General features: G+C 41.3%; 1 protein-coding gene across 2 annotated transcripts in view; it reads left to right on the top strand.

The window, feature by feature from the left end:
* LOC105563649 (protein tipE) overlaps window positions 1-24850 on the top strand; it is a 37378-nt gene that overhangs the window by 10310 nt on the left and 2218 nt on the right. The window lies entirely within an intron of this gene.

Consider the following 24850-nt stretch of genomic DNA (forward strand, 5'->3'; position numbering starts at 1 on the left):
GGGAATTGAAAGTAAGGACGTAATTGAATAAAGAAGAAGTTTATGACGTCGCAGTAAGAGAAATATTTGAATGATATAAAAAGGGGTTAAATATAAATATCTTGATGCGTGTACATACAACAAACTTGCATTTACATCACCGAGGAGCAACAGGAAAATTCAGTAGACCTCAATTTTCCAACCAACTGTCTGTTTTGAAAACATCCGCGTAACGGAATATTCTGTATTTCCACTCTCCTCCGCATTGTTGTCTGTACCAACATTTTGTTCATCAGCCGAGTTACGTGCAAGTGGCTTTTCATCAGAAAAGGTGGGAGGGAGGGCAGAGAACTCTTCCTGAGAAATTATTCGATTACTGCAACAATTCCCTTTACACCATCCGCCGTTCTCACAATGGACCTATTCGAGATTCTTGCGTTATTGACTATTTATTCGATCCCGCGCCCGTGCATGCTCGACGCGTTTATTCCCATCTCGCGGAATTACGGTTTCGATCAAACTAAATCAGTTCACGACGCGCCGAGGCCGTGGCGTTACACACACACGCAAGCACATCTTTTGCATGCTCACGCGCGCATACGCCACACGATCTTACGCGATATCGCACACATCCACTGCGTACTGGCAGGCGCCGCTACTCGGTACGATCGGCGTGAAAGTGGTTATCTAGCTCGCCATTAGGCACGATTGTGGTTTAATTGCTTTAGACGTACCGTACGTTCCGTCCTCGTGGAACCACTTCGGGAAAACGAATCTCGACGGCGGATCGCGGGGGAAATATTATCGAAGGCTTCGGACGGGGTTTCGCTCTTTTAATTGCGATGAAAAGAGTCGACTCCAACGCCGGGGTTGGTAGTTGCGAAGTGAGATTAATGTCTGAAACTGAAGAGCAGAGTCGAAAATATCGTTACGGCCGTCGCGATAATAATCTCCCTTTCACTACGTTTTCGAAAATTAAAACGAAGACAAATCGCATCTCGTCGCGACGCTCGCTCGTGAATTTCAACAGAATTTCGCGAAAAGTTGTGCGATAGGAATTTCGTACCGCGCGCGCCATTGTAACCGAAGGGTTGAACCCGAGGGGCAAAGCCTAGGTCGCGGACGCTCCTTGGCAATCCCTTGAGAAATTTTGAGAATTCATTACTTGGCAGCTCCGAAAAATTATCTATCCGCCACCGATTTCCTCCCTCACCCGCCTCCAGATTATTCGAATCGGTGCCAACGCTGTTGTTGTTTACGCCACGCGATGTCCCACTGAAAGTTTGCTGCCGTCCGCCGCGTGACGAGAAAGAGTCGCCATGCTGGAAACAATATAAGGAGCGGAATGCAGGTCATGCCGCGTCTCTTCGCCGTGCATCTCGCGTACGCCTTCGTTCAACAAGCTCGACTTTTCACGCAAAGAATTCGCCTTGATTATCCGCGCGTCGGTTATCTATGACCGGCCGTCCCGAAGCTCGCCCCGAGATCGGAATCAATTAAAAGAGCGCGCGCTACGCTCGCGACGGCGCGACAGTGCGATCGATGGCGCGAATTTCTGGCAGCGCGGCCGAGATCGATAAGTAATTTAATTACGCAACGAAACCATACGTGTATAATAATTGTTGACGGTGTATGCCCGTGAATGCCGCCATCTCCATTTAAACTGCAGTTATTCATCCACGATGCTGACGTTAATCACCAGCAATTGACAGCATTTCTATGAAGAGTGTCTACCGCCCGCTAAAGAGCTTTGATTTCAATCGAGTTGCTTCAATTCCATTACATTCCTTTCGCCTGCGTTGGTAACTTTTGTCCCACATTTTGCACAGGTGCCACCGTGGTGTGTGTCGCGCGCCGTATAGCTGTGAATAATATTCGAAACGTGTTCGAAAATCCGAAAACGGAATTTCAGAGGAGCGAGTGGAGGGTCTTCGCGTTCGAGTACCGCCGGGACGAACCCGTGTCTAACCCCTCGCGCGCACCTACGAATTGTAACGTTACGTAACGCTCGCGTTAGCTGTGATAACACATTCAATTGATGCCAGTCGTCGACAGCTCGGTCGAGCCGCGATTCGCAAAGCGGCTCCTCAATTGGTCGATCCGCGTTTCAGCAATGGGACGCGATGATTGACGCGCTCAGTATTTATTCAGGCAGGTTCAGACCGGGGGTATCGAGCTCGCCTGCGAGTCGGTAAATCTTCGTCCGTTGGCCGAGCGTAAAAACGATCCTAATACGTTTAGCACGTCCCCTCGGATAAGTTATGCACGAAGTGTAGAGCGTTGAATCGAGTTCCCAAGCGGTCCGGGGAACAGATGGCGAAACACCGCTCATCGATCGTGTCCCTTGTCGTCTTGCTGCCAGTTCCCGGCGAGGGGCAGCCGCGATACGACGAAGAGCATTTCAAATATGGGACTCGTGCATTCACACCTGGACAAGTCCGGTACTTTCCTCCAGTTCAGCCGGCGCTGTCAACAAACTGTTTTGACGTGGTAATTTATTTTCTCCGTGCGTCCACCAGGACTCGCATTCTAATTTCCGTCGTGCATTCTGAATAAAATAATAATTCTGTCACATATATGATGACGAATTATACATGAGATATGCATGACGCTAAAATGCGTGTTGCATTTTAATATTACACGCATTGAAACTAAACGTAGGAGGATACGAGCGCTGGAAAGAAACAGTTAATATATCTCATGTTTTAATTCAAAGGAAACGATGCTATTTTATTTCAAGCGGAGGAAAGTCCTCTATCGTGAAATAGGTTTCTAATACGAGACAGCAGGTTTTCAACACCCAAATTCACTCGCAAATACTCTTTTCGCAACGATTACACAATCCAACAGTGAATTTTCCAACAAACAGATTTTCGCTCCAAGGGCAATAAATTCATAGAATCGATCCTATCTCATAATAGGGGACTTTCCTCTGTATCCAAGCAGCTTAGAAGAGAAATAAAGACAGATCGGTATCAAAATCGTTTAAGAACGAGCCTCCCTCGTTCGTTTTCCATAATTATTTACAATATTTCCTTCACTCGTCCGAGGTAATCACCTGTCAAGTTTGTGATAAAAAATAATTGAGCGCGCAATTACGGAAATATGGCTCCTTACAGCTTACACTTGAAATATTTCGGCACGTAAGTGGTAAATTAGATTTTCCCAAGAAGCTGGCGCAAGTGTGTGTACTTGAATGAAGCATGCGAGTTAAAGTGGAGGGCCGGTCTCCCTGGAAATCGAATGAAGCAATTCCAACGAAATCGTTCCGGAGAACCGCTAAGCTCGGCTTCGGCGTGCAAGCGAATTTCTGTTAGATCTTCGAAATTATGTGTCTTGAAATGCCGATATGGATCAGCGGAGGAGCGTAGGTACATCGGGGGCATCGTTTCTCGCTTCAAACCGTAGACGCCGCAGATGTTGTAAATTTATCGAATGCAATCGCGCTCTCTTCTTCCCCTCCTCCTTCCCGCATTGTTAGCAGCAGTGTTGTGCATAGACGATTTTAAAACTAGCTAGATAAAGATAAGATAAAAATATATTAATTTATCTTAGATAAGATAAAGATGATTTCGTTTTGAATATATCTAGATAAAAGATAAAATTATATGATGATTCATCTAGATAATTTTCAGATAACATTTTTAAGACTTCATGTAAACGCAGTAGAAAAAGTTATAAAAAAATTATAGAAAAATATAAATTATAAAGGGGGATATAGAATATATTCAGGTTAAGTTATATGACACACACATAAATGCATGGTCTACAACGCCATATTTAAATAGTGTAACTGTTAAGTATTTTTATGTGGCCCTAAACCAAATTATCTGTACGTTATCTTAGATAATTTAGTAAAGATAACACTTACTTTCAGCTAAGATGCAGATATAGATAATACTTGTTTTTATTATCTATATAAAGATGAGATAACGCTAAAATTTTATCTAGATAATCATCTATATAATTTTATTTAGATAACAGCAAACACTGGTTAGCAGGCGTGACGTTTCATCTTATAGATTTGATTTCACGCCCTTCGTCCTATTTGTTTATTGTATCTTTCGCCGATCTGCCAATATCTCCAACAGGTAAATTTATCACGCCTAATCGCGATTGCTTCGGGCGAATGTAGGTGTACACGTGTGTAAAACGCGTCGTAACAGGTCACTTAGGAATATTATATCGATCCACTGTGCGTTTCGCTGGGGGACGGACAACGGCGGGGAAAAAGCGACTAAACACTGCCCGAGGGCTTGCAAAACGGGGCGAGAAAAATCCGTGACCGATGCAGGGTGGTCGGTCGAAAGGAATGCAGCTCGGCAAGGACATCGGCGGTAGTATAATAAAAAGGGAGATCGTAAGTTTCTTGCGGCATTTCTTTCGCCGCCATTCCCCGGCCCGAAGGACGGCTGGCGTGGGCGTCGAAAATGCACTCCGCTCTATTCGCTCTCGGCCGATACTCACTGTTTTGCCATCTTATCGCGTTCATTTTCGTTTTATACACCCGGCAATGGACTACCGGTCGGCTGTTGGTTTTATCTCGGTGACTTCAATAATTCTCTACGAATGCAATCCGCAAGACGATAGGACGTAAAGTAAATATTAAAGAAAGATTCGCTTTCTGTATGCAGAAAAAACAAGTGCCGGATCAACTCTTATGTACTGAAATTACCACGTTCATGCTTTTGTACACCCACAGAAAAGATTTGCGGATCCAATGCTATTACACTTGAATGTATCATAAAATAGGATCGATGTAGCGCCAATCATATTTATTGTAGAGAAAGGAATACTTTAATCTTAGAAAAATTCTAAAATATAGAATAAAATGATAGAATGTATCGTCTTTTGTCGAATATCGCGGCGCCAACTTCGTGCGTTGTAAGGCGGAGGGAGAAATTGTTTTAAACGCAAGAATATATAAACTTACATTTATATAAGTTACACTTGTCTCAATATAGTAAGTTTTTTAATTCGATAGAGGAGAATAAGAATTGTTGATTTTATTTTGATACTGTCTTGTTTTTATACTAACTGAGATTGTGAGAAATATAAATGCGTCAAGAATATTTTTGTCTCAGTAACAGAAATCTTTTCCGAGGGTTTGTATACGCGACAATCTATAATCCTCTTAAAAGCATTTAATAATCTTACGTTCCAACAATATTACAGTCTTATTTAAATACTATAATTGTCACTTTAAGAATACATATAATTATTTTTATAATAAAATCATTTTAATCATTATAATATTCTATTTGTTATCTCCTATTCAATATTGTTTCCTTTCCATTCAAGAAAATTATTCTTAAATATTAAGCATATATTTCTCTTGATTGAATTATATCCAACAATATTACAGTCTTATTTAAATACCGTAATTGTCACTTTAAGAATACATATAATTATTTTAATAATACAATCATTTTAATCGTTATAATCTTCGATTTAAAAATATGTTATTTTGTGTCCAATGTTTCCTTTCCATTCAAGAAAATTAGTCGCAAATAATAAACGTATAGTTTTCTTGATTAAATTATATAAAATTGCTACGTTCAAGCAAGTTTTTCTTTTAATGTAATCTTATTTCAAGATTTTTATGTTGAGCCTAAGCATACGTTCAAAAGAAGAATATTCTTTTTTCCTGTGTATACGCATATTTTTTCGCGTCTGTAAAAAAAATTAAAGCCTATTACATAACGGGGAGAGCCATCTGCGAAATAAAGTTCGCGTAAACCGGTGAATATTCATTTACTCTTCTGCAACATTTCTCCAAATCTATTTTTCTTTTTTTTTTGCGGAAACACTCCACCAGGACACTTGCACGCTTTTCGCGGCAGGAAACAGTTTCTTGTAATGAGTCGCGCCATTGTCGCGGCTGCTTTTTTTCTCTCGTTCGCAGTCGAGCGTCAGGAAATATACTTGCTTGACAGCTACAAGTTGCTGCTGGGGAATTCGAGCGCCGGTTCCAGACTGCCGGACACAAGCGACTTGTTGTGCTTCTCGGAAAAGTTCCCCTGGGCGTGCAACAAAAAATGTGGGCAGTGTGGCGTGCCAGCGCTTTAATTTAAAGATTCCTCTTTCGCGAGATGAAAATATGGGGCTCCGGTTGGCGGCTAATAAAGAGAATTTGGTATCTCATGACGAATATATCTGGATTCGGTTAATTAAACTAAAATTCCGCAATTATTTCTCCGCTCTCGGGCTCCGCGGCGCAAACCGATGTTGCGGTCTAGTAAAATTCACCACGTTCTCCGAGCGAATGGCCGCTTAAGCCACGGTGAAATTAAATTTCTTGGTTTGTTTTTACGGCCGGAATAGCGCGAGTTGTGTGTGCCAGGTGGAACGGCTTTACGTCGATTTGACGCCGCGGGATTTAAAGAAGAGCGCGGCTTTTATTTAATAAAAGAAAAAAAAACCTGAAAGGCGCTTTAGAATACGCCGTTCCAGCTTTGTCCTCGCCGCCAGTGTATTCTTCGGACGCGGCCAAACGACTTATGATATTAAATTATGAGGCGAAACGAAGAAACGCGAAATATGTGACGAGAGGATCCGCGCGTATACCCGCTATCAATTTTCGCAAAAATGTGTCTGACCTTTTTCTAGTGAAGTGAAAATACTAAAAAAATCATCTAGATCGCATTTTAGATCGGATATTTGGATGTCTATAAAAATATACGACTGTGACAGAAGTGCGAGGGCGGGCGGCAAAATTTTTTTCAATGATGAAGCAGCCAGAAATAGCCACAAGTTTTATCGAGAGAAATTACATTCGAATGAAATATCTCATTCGTCTCTCTAAAGCTCGAATTTTATGTGCGTTTCGGTAATGCAATTACATGCTCTATATAGATCATCGCGTAAAGGACGTTCCACATTTTTCCGCTTTCCTTAAAGCCCTCGAGAGATTCTTCCTTTCCCGGTTTCTTCCCCTACGCCATACACGAACACCATTATGAATTAATTTACGTCACTCTAAATGTAAAAGAAGATAAAAGCCCGCGGCGTTTAATATGCTAATTTGATTGGCCCTAATTATTGAAATTGCTCTAATCTGGAATAGATGTACGTTTAAAGAGAACGGTCCAGAACTTGGGGAAATTCTTGCGACTGCCTCGGGCTGAACTGGAAACTAGTTTCCATCGGATCATCAATGATTTCGCCGTCGTTGGCACTGCGCCTCGCGCTATTAATTTTTGATCGCGTTTCCGACAGTACGCCGCACCTCGCCGGCGCGGAATATCATGTCGCTTTTCATTCGAACGTTTCACTCGACAAACGCAGATAATTGAGAATAATTGTTGGGAATCTGCAAACGACATTATATCGACATTACGTAATCGCATATTTCCCGCGCGAGATTTTATTGGAAGTATCGCGTAACAAAAGCAAAGATGGACGTTGCGTAAACAGCAACGGTATTAATTTGTTTCTTACGCATTCGTTGCTTTATATTAAATTATCAACCTTCGCATCGTATTTTAATGAACGGACAAGTGCGCATTTATTGCGAAAGTTATAAAGCGTATAAATCAATTCGATTATATTGTCTTTTATTACTTTCCCGTGCCGTGTTTTATAACTCGATGCCCGAACGTACCGGTGTCATTTCGCGAATTGCGCAGCATCTCGAAGCTCACATGCCACTCTGTCGAATTGCACGCACGCGTTTATATTAAATTCCCCGATATATTATCGCGCGCCGTCTCTCTCGTCTTCGTAACGGCGAAATTATATGCGAGGCAAGTATTCCGGCAGTTCCGGCTGACGTACGCGGCAAATTGGTGCTTAAAAGCGACTAACTGAAACTCGAGTTCACATCATCTTCCGAGCGCCACCGGACCAGTTCGAATGCGCGACACTGACAGGATGCTGATTTGGCCCCGGTCTAAAGGCTCGTTTATTAACGTCCATCGCGGGTTATTGCGAATTAATTTCGTGACAGTGCGGACCGCATCGCGACCCCCGACACCGATATCGCGCAGGTGTTATACATAGAAGCGCTGTAATAATCGATTTGAATTAAACTCATCGATCTAATCGTCACTTTTATCCCTGACTCTTTAATTGCGTTCGCAGGATGAGGAGTAAAATTATACACAGAGAGTTTTCTCTTAAAATTTATCCTGAAAATCACGTGATCGTGGGACAGCGTGGCGTTTCGAAGAATTTTATGAGTTTTTTTTTCAAATTTTACCATACACCCTGAGAAAGGATTTATTTCTGTGACTGAGACAGAAAGTATTCTTGACGCATTTATGTTTCTCACAACCTCGTTTGGTATAAAAATAAGACATATCAAAATAAAATCATTAATTCTTATTCTCCTCTACCGAATAAAAAAAGATTGACTTACTATATTGAGACAAGAGTAACTTATATAAATGTAAGTTTATATATTCTTGCGTTTCAAATAAGTTTTCCCTTCATCTTACAACGCGCGAAGTTGGCACCGCAATATTCGACAAAAGATTCTAGATTAAAAAGTTTTTCATTTAAGGTTGAAATATTCCTCTCTCTATAATAAATGTGATTGGCGCTATATCGATCCTATTTTATGACACATTGAAGTGTATAACAGCATTGGATCTAAAAATTTTTTGTGGGTGTACATTTTACTAGTAATTATACTTGTTAGTAGAGGAAAGTCCTCCATTATGAGATAGGATTCCAATATGAGAGCAGGGTTTCAACGTCCAAATTCAATCACAAATCTTTTTCTGCAACGATCCGACAATCTAGTGGCGAGCGTGGCGCAGAGAAATGTGCGCAGCTTAGTAAATAAATGAACGAAAAGACCCGAGTTCAAATCCAGCCGCGGACACCGCTGGTTTTTTCGGACGTCATTTCTCGGAGGGAAGTGGCAACCACCAAGAGTATCTTGCCACCCCTTTAGAGGCATAGCCCTTCAGGTTGGAGGTTTCCTTCGGCAAGGTTAGCAGCCTATCGAAGATGAAGTAAAACCAAAATGCTCAAAGTACCAGAACGAACTGGGTAAAACAGGCTTTAAACCTAATACACGAGAAAGAAGAAGAAGATCTAACAATTGATTTTCCCCTAAACAGATTTCGCTCCAAAGGGCAATAAATTAATTGATGGGACCAACAGATGAATGCCTATTAATTTAGCGGAAACTCCGCTGTCTCATATTAGGAAACTATCTCATAATAGGGGACTTTCTTTATATTTCACTGATAAGATGTATAGTGAAATTTCAGAGAACCCTCATAAAGCCCTTCAAAATGCCCCTCGTTCTTCCACGATTGCACGAGTTTCAGGGTCAATTTGAAAAGAGAATTCTCCCCGTGTAGGATTCGCACGGTTTCTTTCCCGCCTCGGACGTATTCTATTCCAGGAAACGGCTCGAGCATGTGCACTTACGGAGCGTGTTGTTCGTAGCCGCGACCCGGAAAACGCGAGTAAAAGTTAGCGGCTTGTTCGATATAGGCTGCACCGTGTGTATTTATACCCGCGTAAACTTCGATCAAAAGTGATTCACTCACGCGGAGGTCGCCTTCCGCAAATACTTGCCATACCTGTTTCTTTCCATTGACCGTAGGACCAAGTACGCATCTTCGATTTCTCGCCGGTTGTTGGTTAATGCAAGAGCCCGAGCTTACGTTTGCGGCACGACACGCTGCCACGCAGCGAATGTCGCACAATATGTATGCATAGCTCGCATAATAGCTGTGCATAGTCCCATCGCGGAGACTAAGCGAGCGCAAGTTGTTCGATACCGCGAGGTAATACGAACGAAACTGCCCCGCCTGCGGGGAGGGGATCTATCGCGAGAATCGCTCGCCAACGTTTCCATTAGCAGCAGCTATGGCTGATAGACTTTGATTAAGTATTCCAATTCGCCGAATTAAGGCGGGCGCTCGCGTTATTACAAACTAATGACGTGCTGTTTTCACGGCAATTTAATTATACCGGGCGCTTGTGCGCGCGCGAGATTGCGCGGCGCAGTAATTAATTTTTACACGATGCTTTTACAAGTAATATTAAATTCCCATCGTACGAACGTACGCGCCCGTCGAAAGCGCTCGGCTTTAAATTATAATTAATTCTCCCTATCGCGAGTTTTCCCGATGCGTTTAATTATTTCCATCGAATCCGAGCTGGTACACTTTAAAATTTACCGCAAATAGCGTTGGCGGTGTATCGCCGCGTGCGAGCGTGCGAATCGATTTCCGCGCAGTGATGCATCGCCATGGCAATGAAAGCTGAACGAGTGTGTCTGATAAGGTAAATAAAGTTATGACGGCGAAAGTTCGCCGGGGAGACTCGTACACGCGCGCGTATGACACACGGGCGGTGTCGCCCCGGCGTGTTAATTAACTTGGTGAAATTTCAAGGAGGACCCGCCTCGTTAGCGGACAATTTTCAACTTATGCTCCGCCGCCGCCAGTTGTAAGAGTCGCTCACGGTTCTGGGCCTCGACGATTATTCTGTCTCGTCGAACGTGAGATAACAACTGTTTCACATCACGTAGCGGTGACGTTCGACAAAAGGCGAGAATTTAACGGAGATCGGGTGCGGCCCCCGAGATGGAGATTGATCTTGTCGGCGAAATAAACTTGGATCAGCAAACGAACGCCTCTCTCCGTCGGTTGTTATTAGCTGAAAGTTCCTGGACGCACTCCAACTCGGAATCAGCTTCATTTGATCGCCAACTTCTTGCTGTATTGCCGAGAGATCGCTCGCGAGCCACTCCTACGGAGACACAATAATTGCCTTCAGTCTTTCCCGCTCTCAGGTCGGATCGATGTACGGTGCCTCGGTCATTTGTGAAATCAGGCCCGCGATATGTCTCTTGTACAAAAATTCATCTAAATTTTGCGGCTTGATTAAAATGAATCTCCGCCGGAGCAAATCGCATTTTATCGCCGCAGTTTATGCTATTTAACGGAGAATTACATAGGATAAACTTCTTGTATCCCACTTTTTTCGTACTCGATATATCTCGCATAGTGAGACTTTCACAGTTTTGTTTGTAATTTTGCCCTTAATTTACATCCAGCTATTTCGTGGAACGAGCTCCAACGGATATTTTATTATTTAACGCGGAAGATTACAAAGCTTCAGCTAATTAAACTTTTATTGCAACAGGTTAAACTTTTCCGGGACAATTACCGTGAGCTATCAAGATGGGCTTAATAATTGAAACAAAATAAAGCACGCGCAATTTTTATCTCAAGCGCCGAGTTCCATCACTAATGTACGCAATTGTTTCGGATTGTTTTATCGCATGAAAGAGGCCGATCGACAACAGAACGATTGGTTATGCACGCGCAGTTATTTCATACGCTGTAACAAAGTTACACGCGCTGTAAATAGCCGGCACGAGAGGACATCGATAGGAGCGAGAAGTGGCGATCTTCGCATGACACTCGCGCCAACGCGCGTGCACAATGGGACTCGCGTCTGCGGTTGCGTAATGAGTAATCGGCTCGCGCAGAACTGTCCCCGAAATGCGCGGAATACAACCGATACGCGGAAATCGGGCTTGAACTCTATAATCGGATCCGAAGTTTCGCCCGCGGCGCCCCTGGCACAGGCCCCCCGTCTTGTAACCACTTCTGCATTGGTAAACTAAACTGAGTCTGAAACTAAGAGACTTAGAACTTACTTGGGGAAACTTCTATTCCATTACGTAATCACGATATAGCTGCCACGATGTATGTTCCCGCTGTCATTCTTGAACATCGTCCACGTAGAGTACGTGCGATCCTCGATAGGATTGTGACGCGGAACTCTCTCGCGGAAAATTTCGTCGGAAGCTCGTTTCCGAGAAAGTTCCTTCCCAAGGAAGATCGTTAAATCAGTATAACAACGAGTTCATTTCTAATTCCGCGTAATAACCTTTGCAGAAGCCTTGAAGAAGCTATTAAAGAAATTGCTGAAACTTTCTTGAAAGATGCTATCAAAGTAAAAAGATGAATATCGCGAAGAAAATAATTTGTTAATACGCTCGTCGTATTGATTGCGATATACGTTTGAAAATCTGCAGTTAAATCATGGTAGAGGCGAGTCCCCCATTATGAGATGGGATCTAATATGGAATAGCGGGGTTTCTGTTAAATTAACAGGCATCATCGGTGGATCCCACCGTGGATTTGTTGCCCTCGCAGCGAAATCTGTTTAGTGGAGAATTCATTGTTAAATTGTGTAATCGTTGCGGGAAAAGATTCGTGATTGAATGTGATTGATTTGGGTGTTGAAAACCAGCTATCTCATATTAGAAACCAAGGGGAATTTTTTAAGAAATCGACCAAACTGGCAAAAATGATGTCTCTTCTAATTTCGACCCCTTTATCGGGTCCTTTTCAGGTACAATCTAAAGTTGAACATTTTAATTTATCTCTAAACAGAATGGGTTCATGAGTCTGTGGTAGCAAATTCATAACATCATATAGTGGATGTACAATGGTGGTGTCTCAAAATTTCCAAGTAGCAACCGTACGTTCGCGCATCTCGGATAAAACTGGTTTAGAAACGTCGTGACTAGAATGAACATCATTTTTGCCAGTTTGGTCGATTTTTTACAAAATCTCCCTTTGATTGATTACCACTGGCGACAAAAAACTACTCAAGTTGTTCATATTAGAAACCTATCTCATAATTTCTCTCATTGCCTGGACCGACGAAATGTCGGATGCGCAGAAGGGATCGACGCGAAACGAAACAAATGACAGACTAGTTATACTACGGTTAAATTAAACGAGTTATAGCTTCTCGCTCGATAGTGTGAGAATGGTGTGACGTAATGTTACAAAAATATTTTTATAACGTCTATTATTCTATATTATTCGACGATGATAAAAACGCACCTGAGTCCTGTTATAAAGCCTTGCCGTTGTCACACGTCAAGTCTAAACCCGTCATAGCATTCGCGAAATAGTTTTCTAAGAAAATGATGTTATCAGAAAGTGTGAGGAAGCCGGTAATTATATTTACACAGAGCACGCGCGAAATTTTTCTCCCGTCTCGCGAGTGTGCTTCCCCGATAGAATCTCTTAATGGCGCACCTCGAAACAATAGCTCGTAAAGTAAGCTTACGTTTCTACGCGATCTTTTTCACATGCTGATGGAACGGGCAAGTTTCCCGGGCCGAAATTTTATTGGGCTCCGACGCCGTCGAGGGAAACGGGCTTCCGTCGCGGAAGTGGCTTATCCGTAAAGGAAACAGGGTCTCTTTGCGAATAAGAGCACATGCCGTGATTTCCACGGTCACTCCCTATCTTGAAGAGGATGCCGCACAACGACATTACGTGCATATGTGATCCCATATATGTATACAAATATATATATATATTTATATATATATTTATACAAGTGTTATATTCGTGGGCGGGGAACGCAAGCGGCACACGTAATGGCGATACGATGTTTTAAGGGATATAGGTCAGGGATTCGCGGGATTCTGCACGTGAATGCTTCGGCGGTGTTGTTCTATATCAGCGGTTAACCTGAATTTCGTAACGGCCAGCATCCGTCCAGAACGAAGCGTGGCGATTCGGTTACGGGTTACCTGAGGAACAATTTTTCCATCGCGGATAATTGGAAATGTGATTAGCTCGGCGGCCGCTGCGAGAACCTCGTGGCGATGCGCTAAAGTTAATTAACGTGCAAATCTTAAAGTTCACACTCGACATTAAAATGTCAACGTTGCGCCGCGTAGATCTTTCTTTCGTTTTTTTTCCTTGCCTACGAACGTGTTCGCGAAAATATGAGACGGTGGAATGTACTTTTCGCACGCGTGGCAGAAACCACTTTCCAGAATTGGAACTGACAATTAGACGAGCGCAATTTTACGCGAATGTGAAACGTTCACTTTATTACCATCTAAGAAATGCTATTAAAATATAATTATAAAATAATTAATAAAATATTAATAAGAGGACTTTTCATTTCTATCTCTGGATTTACTAATTTTCATTTGCATTCTATTAACTGGCGCTCGCGACATCATTTGATGTCTTTCCGAAGATCGCTCAGCGAAATAGACATTTAAGCTCTTGCACGAGCGAGGTTTTATATTTGCATAATTTCATGTTGCTTTATAAAATTTATTCTAGAACGCCGTCGGGATGTCGCTTTATGCAAAATACCTCAGCTAGCGCGACGTCGCTCGCAATTTTTTAATCGCGTGTTAAACTGATAACTTGGCAGCTGATGTCCGTGGCAGTCGATTAATTCACGATAAATCTTTCGATCAACGACTCATTTCTCGACCTCGCGCTCGCGAAAAACAATTAACGGTCGATAGCTTTCCTCGAAGTCATCCTACTTTCCACAGGATTATCGTTACATCCGGCAAAATGCAGTTGCGTTCTAATGATCGGTATTGTCGACTTCAGCGGCAAAACGTACGCGGCGAATAAAAGTAAATTTTGAAAAAAAGTGAATTTACAGAGATCGACGTACACAGAAGAGAAGCGTCAGATCAACTCTCATATACTCAAATCAATGCGTTTATTGTTTCGTACATACGCAACAATTTATCTTCTTAGAAGCGTTTAGTAATCTTCCATTCCAACAATATTACAGTCTTATTTAAATACTATGATCGTCACTTCAAGAATACATGCAATTATTTCGACAATAAAATCATTATATCTTCTATTTATTTATTATTTTCTATTCAATATTGTTTTCTTTCAATTCAAGAAAATTATTTTTAAATATTAAGCATATACTTTTCTTGATTGAATTATATCTAACAATATTACAGTCTTATTTAAGTGCTATGATCGTTACTTCAAGAATATATACAATTATTTTGACAATAAAATTATTTTAATCATCATAGTCTTCTACTTGTTATTTTCTGTTCAATATTGTTTCCTGTCCATTCAAGAAAATTGTTCTTAAATGTTAAGCATATATTTTTCTTGATTGAATTATATAAAATCGCTCCATTCAAATAAGTTTTTCTTCCTTTAACGCAATGTAATGTCTTTTCAAGACTTTCACGTTGAAACTAAATATATTTTCGAAAGAAGAATTTCTTTTTTTTCTGTGGACATGTACTGTGGGAATGAAATAGATAATCTTATATACTTTTAAAAGTAAAGAAGAAGCACGATAACACGTGACTGTATACGTCGCGGGCAACACATAAATCTAAATTGAATCTGCCGCTGGAACACATTTCGTAGGGCCTGTTATCAATTTTGTGGAATCTCGGCGGACAATCTGTCAAAGGAATATCAGGCGATGCCGGGGACTGCCCCACTTTTTCTCCGAAGGGCATTAATATATCGTGGGAGAGGGAAAGAGGAACTTTCACCTCCAACTTTTCTTTCGCAGGATATAAGCACACGGCCATCATCGACCGCCGTGTGCCTCCACCATGTCCAGCCATTTTCCAGCACACACGACACGGCTGGCATTGACCGCGCGCAATCTTTCCAGCACATTACGTTAAGCTCGGGAACCTTTCCTGAACGGATTTAGAGAGTCGATCCTATTTATGCCGCGGCAGCGACGAATCTATTCGGAGACTAATGAAGCTTAAGCTTTCCGCCCCCGCTGGTCACAAGGGGCTTCGCGAATAATTCAGTCCCTTCCCAGCTCGTTCTCTAACAATAGAACGCAACAGTTTATATAAAATGAATTTTTAAAGCTTCATTTTTTTATATGCGTACCAACAAATACTTGATAATAATCGTTATGGCATATTTTCCTTTCTAAATTGACCTTCAGAAAAAGAGAGAAAAATAACTTTGTCGCGGAAATATTTGTTGATTTCCTAAAATTGAGTAACAGTTGAAAATCTTTTACGATAGATTCTGTAATGTTTGTAATAACTGTTTGTTCAGTTATACGCTACAAGTTTGCACAAATGATTATTTTTAGGCCAAAAGGCTCGTTGTTCTACTCCTGACAGCGGGTAAACATCAAAATTCTGCTCAAGTTTACTCGAGATTACTTCCTTTGAAAATTTGAAGCCACGCCTTCGAGCGGTGGCGGATAGATACGACGACTTTGTACGTGATTTCGGCGAACGCGCGCAAAGAATTCGGTCCTTCGTACATTTGTTATCGCTCTTCTGCACCCCAGTGTGTCAAAAGCCACTGCGGCATTCGCTGGAACGAATGTCGCGTTACTACATGCGATATCATGGTTGAGTTGACAATTGAAAGGTAGAAACGCGGACGCATTGTCCTTCTGTTTGTACATGAGACTCGTCGCATTTTTATCATTCGAATTGCGCCCTTATTATTTCCGCGAAGGGCAGCGACTGCCGTTGTAGCTTTGATGTTTGATACAATTTAAATGTTCACAATGACACTATCAAAAAAAAAGATAGCTGTTGGTGTTGGTTGGTACATACAATACATACCTTTTGCGAATTTAAGAGGATCCCTCAGCCATCTTTTTTACCGACACAGTCAAATATTGTTTTTGCGCTTGCAATTCTTTTTATTAGCTTTTGTGCACAAAATAATACCAGAATAAGTTGCGGACCGCAAAGCAGAACATTTTCATACTTAAAACACTCAGTTCAGAAGTCTAATAAAAAAGATATCGGTATTTGAAAGTTTCGATTCGTAGTTCTAACTAAATTTGAGATTGGCTTTATAAAATTGCAACACTCTTCCGCACGATTAAAGTACGCGCAAAGACAAAATCAGGGACAGCCGTACGTGATTGAGATTAGTTAACCTCAATCATTTATAAAGTGATATTTTTAATTTCTCTTATTTTTTCATACAAAGTCGACTGTCCCTGATTTTGCGTACTTTAATCGTGTGGAAGAGTTTCGCAATTTTATAAAGCCAACTTCAAATTTCGTTAGAACTACGAATTGAAACTTTCAAATACCAATATCTTTTTTATTAGACTTCTGAACTGAGTGTTTTAAGTAGCGGAGTGAAAATGTTCTGCTATTGCGGTCCGCAACTTATCCCGGAATTATTTTGTGCATAAAAGCTAACAAAAGGAATGACAAGCGCAAAAACTATATTTGACTGTGTCGGTAAGAAAAAAACAGTGGCTGAAGGATCCCCTTAATGGGTACATTGAATTTCTGACGCTCTCCTCGTAATTTTGCTCTCCCTCCTCAACGGGAAGGAAGACCGCCCGGGAGCGCCTTTCATAATATTGCATTAGCGCAATTTTGCATGTAGCAAAAAGGATCGCATCGTGGCGATGGTAGGTGGCGATGAAGCTTTTTACGTAGGTAGTTGCGGCCCGTTGAATATTTACGAGTGGTCCGCGTAAAAAATAGGGAGCACATCTTCAAGATCGCCGTCAGCGACGTCCCACGCACGCGGAATAAAAGAGCCGGCTATATTGCAACGGGATCCCGAGTCCCCGTCTCATAATTCTTTGGGCAAGGAGTTGACGCCAGCGGACGGTGTCACGTGCGAAGATGGATCGAAACGAGACATGAGTAAGGCACACGACGCCGCTAGGATTATTTTTAGCTCTGATTATGCGTAATAAATCTCGAGCCCTCCCGCCGATTTATGTGATCGAACTTAATCCAAATATATACACGGTGGTGTATTTTACTGCCGTCGAAAAATAATTCTACGCAAAATGAACGAGTACGAAAGAATGTTGAGAATCTTTTCTTCGCTAGCGAATTGTTAATACAAAGCTAATGGGAAATTATTCGACGTGGCAATATTTTATTGCAGAATAAAACAGACAACGTTCCGACCGAGAATTCCGGTCCTTTTTCAGTAAAAGGCGTCTTCGTAACGTTCTAAAGTCGGACAAGTGCCAGCCAGTCGGAGTCTGAAGACTAGAAAATTATCGCGTGTAAAAGAATCAGAGTTGCAGAATCTAAAAATGAAAAAGTACGAGTACGGAAGAATTAAAAGGACACGGAAATACCCACTTTGATGTAAGAAAGAAGACGCCTGCGATAAAATTCAAGCTAAGCGTGGAAACTAAGGGAAGGCTACTATAAAAGGGTTGCGTTTATAGAGAAATAAGGATAGATGATCGATATTACCGACGAAAGTAATTAGATCATTCGTTGCCTGCCTTCGCGAGGGTTTCCTCCGCATTCTTTCCGTTATCGGCGAAAGAGAATATACGATGAGAATAACGCGATTTAATGTTCCCGCTCTCACGAATTTCGTGTGTTTCCGAACACCATATATGCACGCGTTCGTGCGTACTCCGGTTAGCGTGGCACTAACGAATTTACGTCAGGACTGAAAGCTTTACACCGAACTCTCCTGATTATCACGTGCGTGCCTCGGTTGCCACGATTACATTTGCGAAGGTCGCCAGCGCATTCCCAGTTTGACACAATTGCGATTGTTTGTCAAATTATAATAAAATAATAATACGCGTGTGCATTATTAAATTGTAATCAATGATACATGATATAAATCATACGCGCATGTCAAACCGTAACTGCATCGTTTGTTATTGCATTGATTACAAATTAAACGCTGCTACGAATACTACGATTTAACTCGCCGATTAAATTATGTATCGGACAAAATTATAAGCTATACTGCAGGCGGGGCGGTCGAAACTATATATCCGGCTTATCTTAATCTATTGGATTTTTGGCGAAGCCTCTGAAAAGGCGGTCGCTTAATCTAATAGAATCCATATTTATAGCTTAAAGCGGCGGTTCGTACGAGCTTGCAGGCCGGGGATTAGTGACGATAACAACGGGGCGGCGTATAAGAACGTACCTACTTAGATTTCCATTTAATATTCATCATACATCTTCTCCCTGGATTAAAATTTTTCAAACGGTTTACCCTGGACAAAAACGTTAATCTCGATCAATTAAGTAGAGGAAGATCCTCTATTATGAGATAGGCTCCCAATATGGGATAGCGGTGTTTCTGCTAGATTAATAGACATCGTCTGTTAATACCACCGTGAATTTATTGTCCCTGGAGTGAAATCTGTTTGGCGGAAAATGCATCGTTGGATCGTAGCGAGAGGAGGACTCGTGATTGAATTTGGACGTTGAAAACCAGCTGTCTCGTATTCAGAAGCCTATCTCGTAATACGGGACTTTCCTCTATCTTGCTTTAAGAAATACAGAGAGAGGTTTGTCAAGGGCTTATTAAAATTCAGTTACTTTACGTTACGGTACTCCATTATAGCCGCAAAGATCAAGGTAAATGATTGAACAACGCGCTCTCCGTAATATGTATGACTTGCCACTGAGTAATACTACTGTGCCACCCAGCGGCACAATTATCTCAACTCCCATTCTCCCGTAACGTCGGTTAAGAATTAGTTTGCCTAAAAGCGAGCACGTATAGCGTCGTCGTATAGTCCCGTTCGTCCTCGACCTTGTCAGCCCCAGGTACCTGCCAAGTCCCTTGCTGATCGCTGACGGCGAGGTCCTTATTAAACGTTGTGCAGTAGGCGACTCAAATTTCGAACTTCAATCGAGCATGTCAGCCGAAGCGGCCCTAAAATTTATGTCCCTCGGGCATATCGCGGCCGCTCGTAATCATAACTTTGCGCCTCGTGAGAGTTGTGCGCGCGTGGATAAGGGCGCGTATCCGTCGCCTCTTCTGTCACGCAACGGCTTGTAACATTCGTTGACATTCTGAAAAGGTCATACTCGTTGGCCATGGTCGGGGTATCGCATATGCTGATGAACGAGCGCGCGCGCGCGCGCGAGAGAGAGAGAGAGAGAGAATCGAGTTAACTGCATCTAAAATGCAGCCCTGCGGGCCAAGCTGCATTTACCTTTCGAAGAAATTTTTAAAGCCAAAGTGAAAAGTGGACGACGCTTATCTCGAGCATACCTGCAGCTTCCGCGTATTTGAAAGTTCGTTTTACGACTAATCCGATAAAAGCGAGAAAACCACGAACAGCTTTGTAGTTACACATTATCGTAAAATGTTTCAAATTAAGTATTAATTCCGAGCGAGCTTTTCCAGGGGAAACAAATTCAAGAATGCGAGATTTAATTAGAAATATATTTTTCGTATTAAGAGATTTTTAAGTCTTGTGAGAGAAAAAAAGAAATGGAATTTAAATCAACTTTCGTATAAAAATTTTATGGATATCATTGATATGCGATAATGTATTTTATGTAAAATAATAATACATATTCAAACAATTTTTATCGATTAAATTTATTGCAGTCACTCTATCTCTCCGTGTTATTTTCATGCGGAAATTATAATCTTCGTAAAATGTCGCGCAAATTGAACGGGACATGAGACAAATATAAGAGGCAATTAATTCGTAACCAGTTATCGAATTGTCCCGCTCAATTTGTACTATTTTCAACTTTAAACGCTTCACGCTTGAGCTTGACGGCAGAAATCACTTCTGGTCGCACTGGGACTTGTAACTTTATTGGTTACAATGAAAGTTTGAATTAATAAGGCGCTAAAGCTCGCGATGAACTTTATGACGATCTTATCGAAGTCCCGTTGTTGCACGCTCGTAAACGTAACAAGTACTTCACTTGCTATCGATTTCCTACCGGTATGACATCACGTTATGGAACGATTTAGACTATCGCAGTTGAAATCGCCTCTATCCGGCCCTCTTATTTTCCCCGTTTTAATGTTTAATTCAGGAGCCTCCGGAATCAGCTCATTCTTCCATTTATTCCATTATTAAACGTCAAATAAATCGTGACAATTTGTACTCAGATTTCACTCGTGGAGTTCTGTCTCGTTCAATGTTTCCTCATTTATAAACGCCCCGAGCGCGAATTGTTGCTACCCGCGCTGTACAATAATTACACCCAAGTGTAGCTAATGAAGAGCTACGCCGATCGACAAGTGATGTAAACAGTTTGGACATGAAAAGTGACTGAATAGTAAATAATTAAAAAATTCTTGCTCACCAGCTGCTTGGATCGCGATCGGCACGCGATCTGACTTAAACGTTGTCGGGCCATTATTGAGTAGTAACCACTGCGTGAGCGACGTTGTCCGATACCATCGGTCTACAACTACTGCGCCTGACAATAGTACACTCAGTATTCACCGCTCTTTTTCAGCCGGACGATGTAGGTCATGGTGATATCGCATTCAGAATTCTTTTTTTTTTCTCATCACCTACGGCGATTTGCTATCCCGCCCCCTCCCATCCCTGTCATCCCGGTCAGCTCTTCCGCCAACTCGACGTGCTAATCTTCGTTATTTCTCTCATAAACCCCTTTATGTCAGGTCTGCATTGCCGTGGATAGTTTTAATCTTTCGCGAGGATGATTTTACGCTTCTCCCTCCCCTCCGCGCTTTACTGCTTTTTATTAACTATTTTTATGCTCCTTTCACGCTACGGAATATTTGAAGTCGAACCGATCCGATTGTAACGAAACGTTCTTTCTCGTCGACTTTTCTTCAGCAACAAATCGTTCGAGTATCATTCTTTTCGCAGCTTCCTAACTGTCGGCAATAAAAATTCAGGAATATTCCGTTTGATCGATTTCATTTGAACGTGTCCATAACAAAGATTATTGATGTTCAAATAATCTCACGAGGCGACGTCGAGACTGGAAACTAATTGAAAGATGTCTTATCAAAAGCCATCAACTTTATTGAAAGACGTCCGGTATGTATTTTTATAATGACGGGGTGTCATTCTATTATATGAGGAAAGCCTGCATGAATATGCAATATTCTTAAGCTTCAGCTTGACTGTTGGCGCACGAGCGAGCGAATGTCGGCGGCCCTCAATTCAACAATGGAGCCTTTTGTAACCAAGATTTGGCTATTCTCTATTCTTTACGGCACATAATCAAAAGAGGCAATCCGCGGAATTTGGGCTGAAGCGGTTTCTGTAGACTAGCCGCGGCGATAGGATATACCAAAAAGAGAAAACCTCAAAGCGAATCAAAATGTAACAATTCTCATGTAGGTTGCGAGCCGCATTGTGGCAAAAATTCAATGAAGTCGTAAAAGAATAAGGCATCGCAATACATCGCAGCGCTTTCATTCCTCGGCCCTTCGTTGTAGCATTTTAATCATTTTACTAGATACGTGCCGGTGATATATATGGTCATCATAAAAGAGTTATTGCGTTTTGTGATGGCATATTCAAGTAAAGAAAGAACGGAATATTCAGCGAGAATATATTTTGCGACGCTAAAAAGTAATCCTGTCTAGAAGTTTCACGCGGAGAGTATTTTGGCGCTCCCTCGTGTATATTTACATGTTAAGCCACATTCCGTTTTACCTCGCAATTTCTAAAACAAAAGTGAAAATATCGAGTCAATATAATCTGAGGGCTCTGATAGTAAAGCAATAAAATCGATAGAAGGGGAACGCAGTAGGGGCCGGCGCAGGATGTTAGAAGCGAGAAACAACAGTTTAATGTACAATAACCTTCGTAATAGTCAACCTTCATAAAAGTAAAAATGCTGCTCTTTTTAGTCACGATTGAAAAACATTGGGAAAGCTGTTGTAGTGGCAATCAACTTGCTTCTGACAGAACGAACAGGATAATTGTTGCATAACACTGCGAGACGCCGTGCAATATTGTGTCGGCATATACCGCTTCATTGACGTCACATCTGATTCATACACATTCATATGTGAGCTGCATTTAATCGTATAATCGTAAAGCCCACGCAGACGTAAGGGATAAACGGCAGCGGTTTACAAATTTCGACGTAGGAAACGATCGCAATTTTATTTCACCCCAATTATCCGGCTCTCATCTCGACAACCGTACATCACTGAAGTCGCTGAAATGCATTTTTGCTCTAACAAATGAAAGAATCGTTCGCATTGCGAAATCGTTCCATCGCTGCGCGTATATACACAGCATAAACGGCGGGGCGGAACGACTCGATTATTCACTCGTTATAACATCGAGCTTGTCGTTACGCAATCGAGGATTCCACGCCATGTATTTTATTGTTTCCAATCGTTTCTTTCATCGATTTTTGACTGTATTATTAAAGCGCTCCTTTCATCGATTTTTAACCATAACGTTAAAGCGAGAGGATAGAAAACTGTCGAGAGCAAAACTTCAAATTAAAGGCCTTTCGTTAGCTCCGCGTCTTCGCGTTTTAAATTAATTAACGCATTTGTTATTCATAAAGAAAATATAAATATTAATATTAAAAAACTATTGTTGAAATATAAAAGAAAGAGAAACAGCTTTTTTTTTACTACTCTTCTAGTTTCTAGAGGAGTATTTCGCTACATAAATTTATTACGGTAAGCAGAAAATAGGAAGCGCCGACGCTACACATTGCAACAAATTGCATTTCTAAGAATCTCATCTCATCTGATTTAACGAAGTGCCTTAATAAGGAAGTACCTAACGCAATAGAAGTTTTCCATCCTAAAGGGTTAACATCGAAATAAATTATAATGCACTTGGCATATACAGTAAATTCAATACAACTTAAATGGATTTTGCAATTTCATCAGTTTGCAATCCGCGGACATTAAACTGTTTTAATAGAGCTTATTAAACTCGCTGCTTCTTGTTGGGAGAAACGGCTACACGCCTTTTCCATAATTGAATGGAAAATTTCCTCCGATACCTTCTGTTTTATTAAGAGAGTAAAACAGAAAAATTCTCGAAGAAACGACACCCGTACTTATACAACTCGCACTGTATCTACACTTGTGTCTTGATCGACGCTTGCCCGTCGGAAACGCTATATTCTCTCTCTTCACTTCTCCCTTTTCTTCGTCACTTGTGCGCAGCTAATTACTAATACTAATTTTAGTTGATATTACAAAAGAACAGGATTGGGGAAAGTTACTTTATAAAAGGATCTAGTTACAGTTGCAGTTTTTTCGCTATAAAAAAGTAACTAGTTACAGTTACTCAAAAAGTAACGAATCGTTACTTTGCAGTTACTTTCTTGCAATGAAAATAAAAATCTAGCAAGGAGTAATCTTTAATGTCGCCAGTAATAATTAAAAGACTTCAATGATAACTTGACTATGTCTGGCAATTTTTATGTTCAAAACTCACAACGTTTCGACCACTGCTTGTGGTCCTTTTCAAGTGATGCTGCATCAAATGTTCAGTGTAATAAATTAAAGGAACAAAGTTTAGGTTCACGAGAGGCAACTCTGTTCCTTTAATTTATTACACTGAACGTTTGATACAATATCACTTGAAAAGGGCCACAAGCCATGGTCGAGATGTTGTGAGTTTTGAACACAAAAATTGCCAGACATGGTCAAGTTATCATTGAAGTCTGATAACAAAAATATTAAATCTGCATTTGAATTGTAAAGCGTCGATAAAGACGTTTATGCGCAAATGCAAGGCCTGATGCGATCTGTGGAGGATTTAAAAACCCTGTAAAAGGAATACAATATACTGTAACATTATTTATTATAATATTATAATTTAAAGTCAACTGCACACAATACTATTTTCCCTGCTGGATTGCTTAAGAGAACCAAAAAGGATACAGAGTTTTAGGTCAGGCGACTTAAGGCTAAATTCTGATTGGCTCTTCGCGGGTTCACAAGTCGATGAAGAATCCAGTGGATATCATATTGAAATCAAGTGCAAATCGATAATCAAGTTGGTATTTAAAAGATTTCATCACGATATCTAGAAAATATTCTGTAGATATCCAAGATCTAGTCACGTTTCAATTGACATTATATTGAAGTTGAATCAACATCTTCATCTATCGACTCGACTTGATTTTAACGAACGTTGCAGTCTCTCCCTCCGGTCATTTGGTGGTGGTCTCATATTAATAAGGACGTAATAGTCCGTAAAAATTAATTTTCGTGATAATGTCGCGACGAGAGAAAAGCACACAGACTTAAACGCGAAGAGAGAGAAACCTCGACTGCCACGTAACGAAGGTGAGAGGGCCATACAATCGAAGAAAAATAGTGTCGTGTGCCGTTGGCTTAACTGAGGACTCTTTTAATCCTTTTACACTTGCGGAGACGAGATAGCTTCGTAATTT

The sequence above is a fragment of the Vollenhovia emeryi genome, unplaced genomic scaffold, assembly GCF_000949405.1.
Source record: "Vollenhovia emeryi isolate VEMERY1.0 unplaced genomic scaffold, V.emery_V1.0 DF939173.1, whole genome shotgun sequence".
Classification (NCBI taxonomy): Eukaryota; Metazoa; Arthropoda; class Insecta; order Hymenoptera; family Formicidae; genus Vollenhovia; species Vollenhovia emeryi.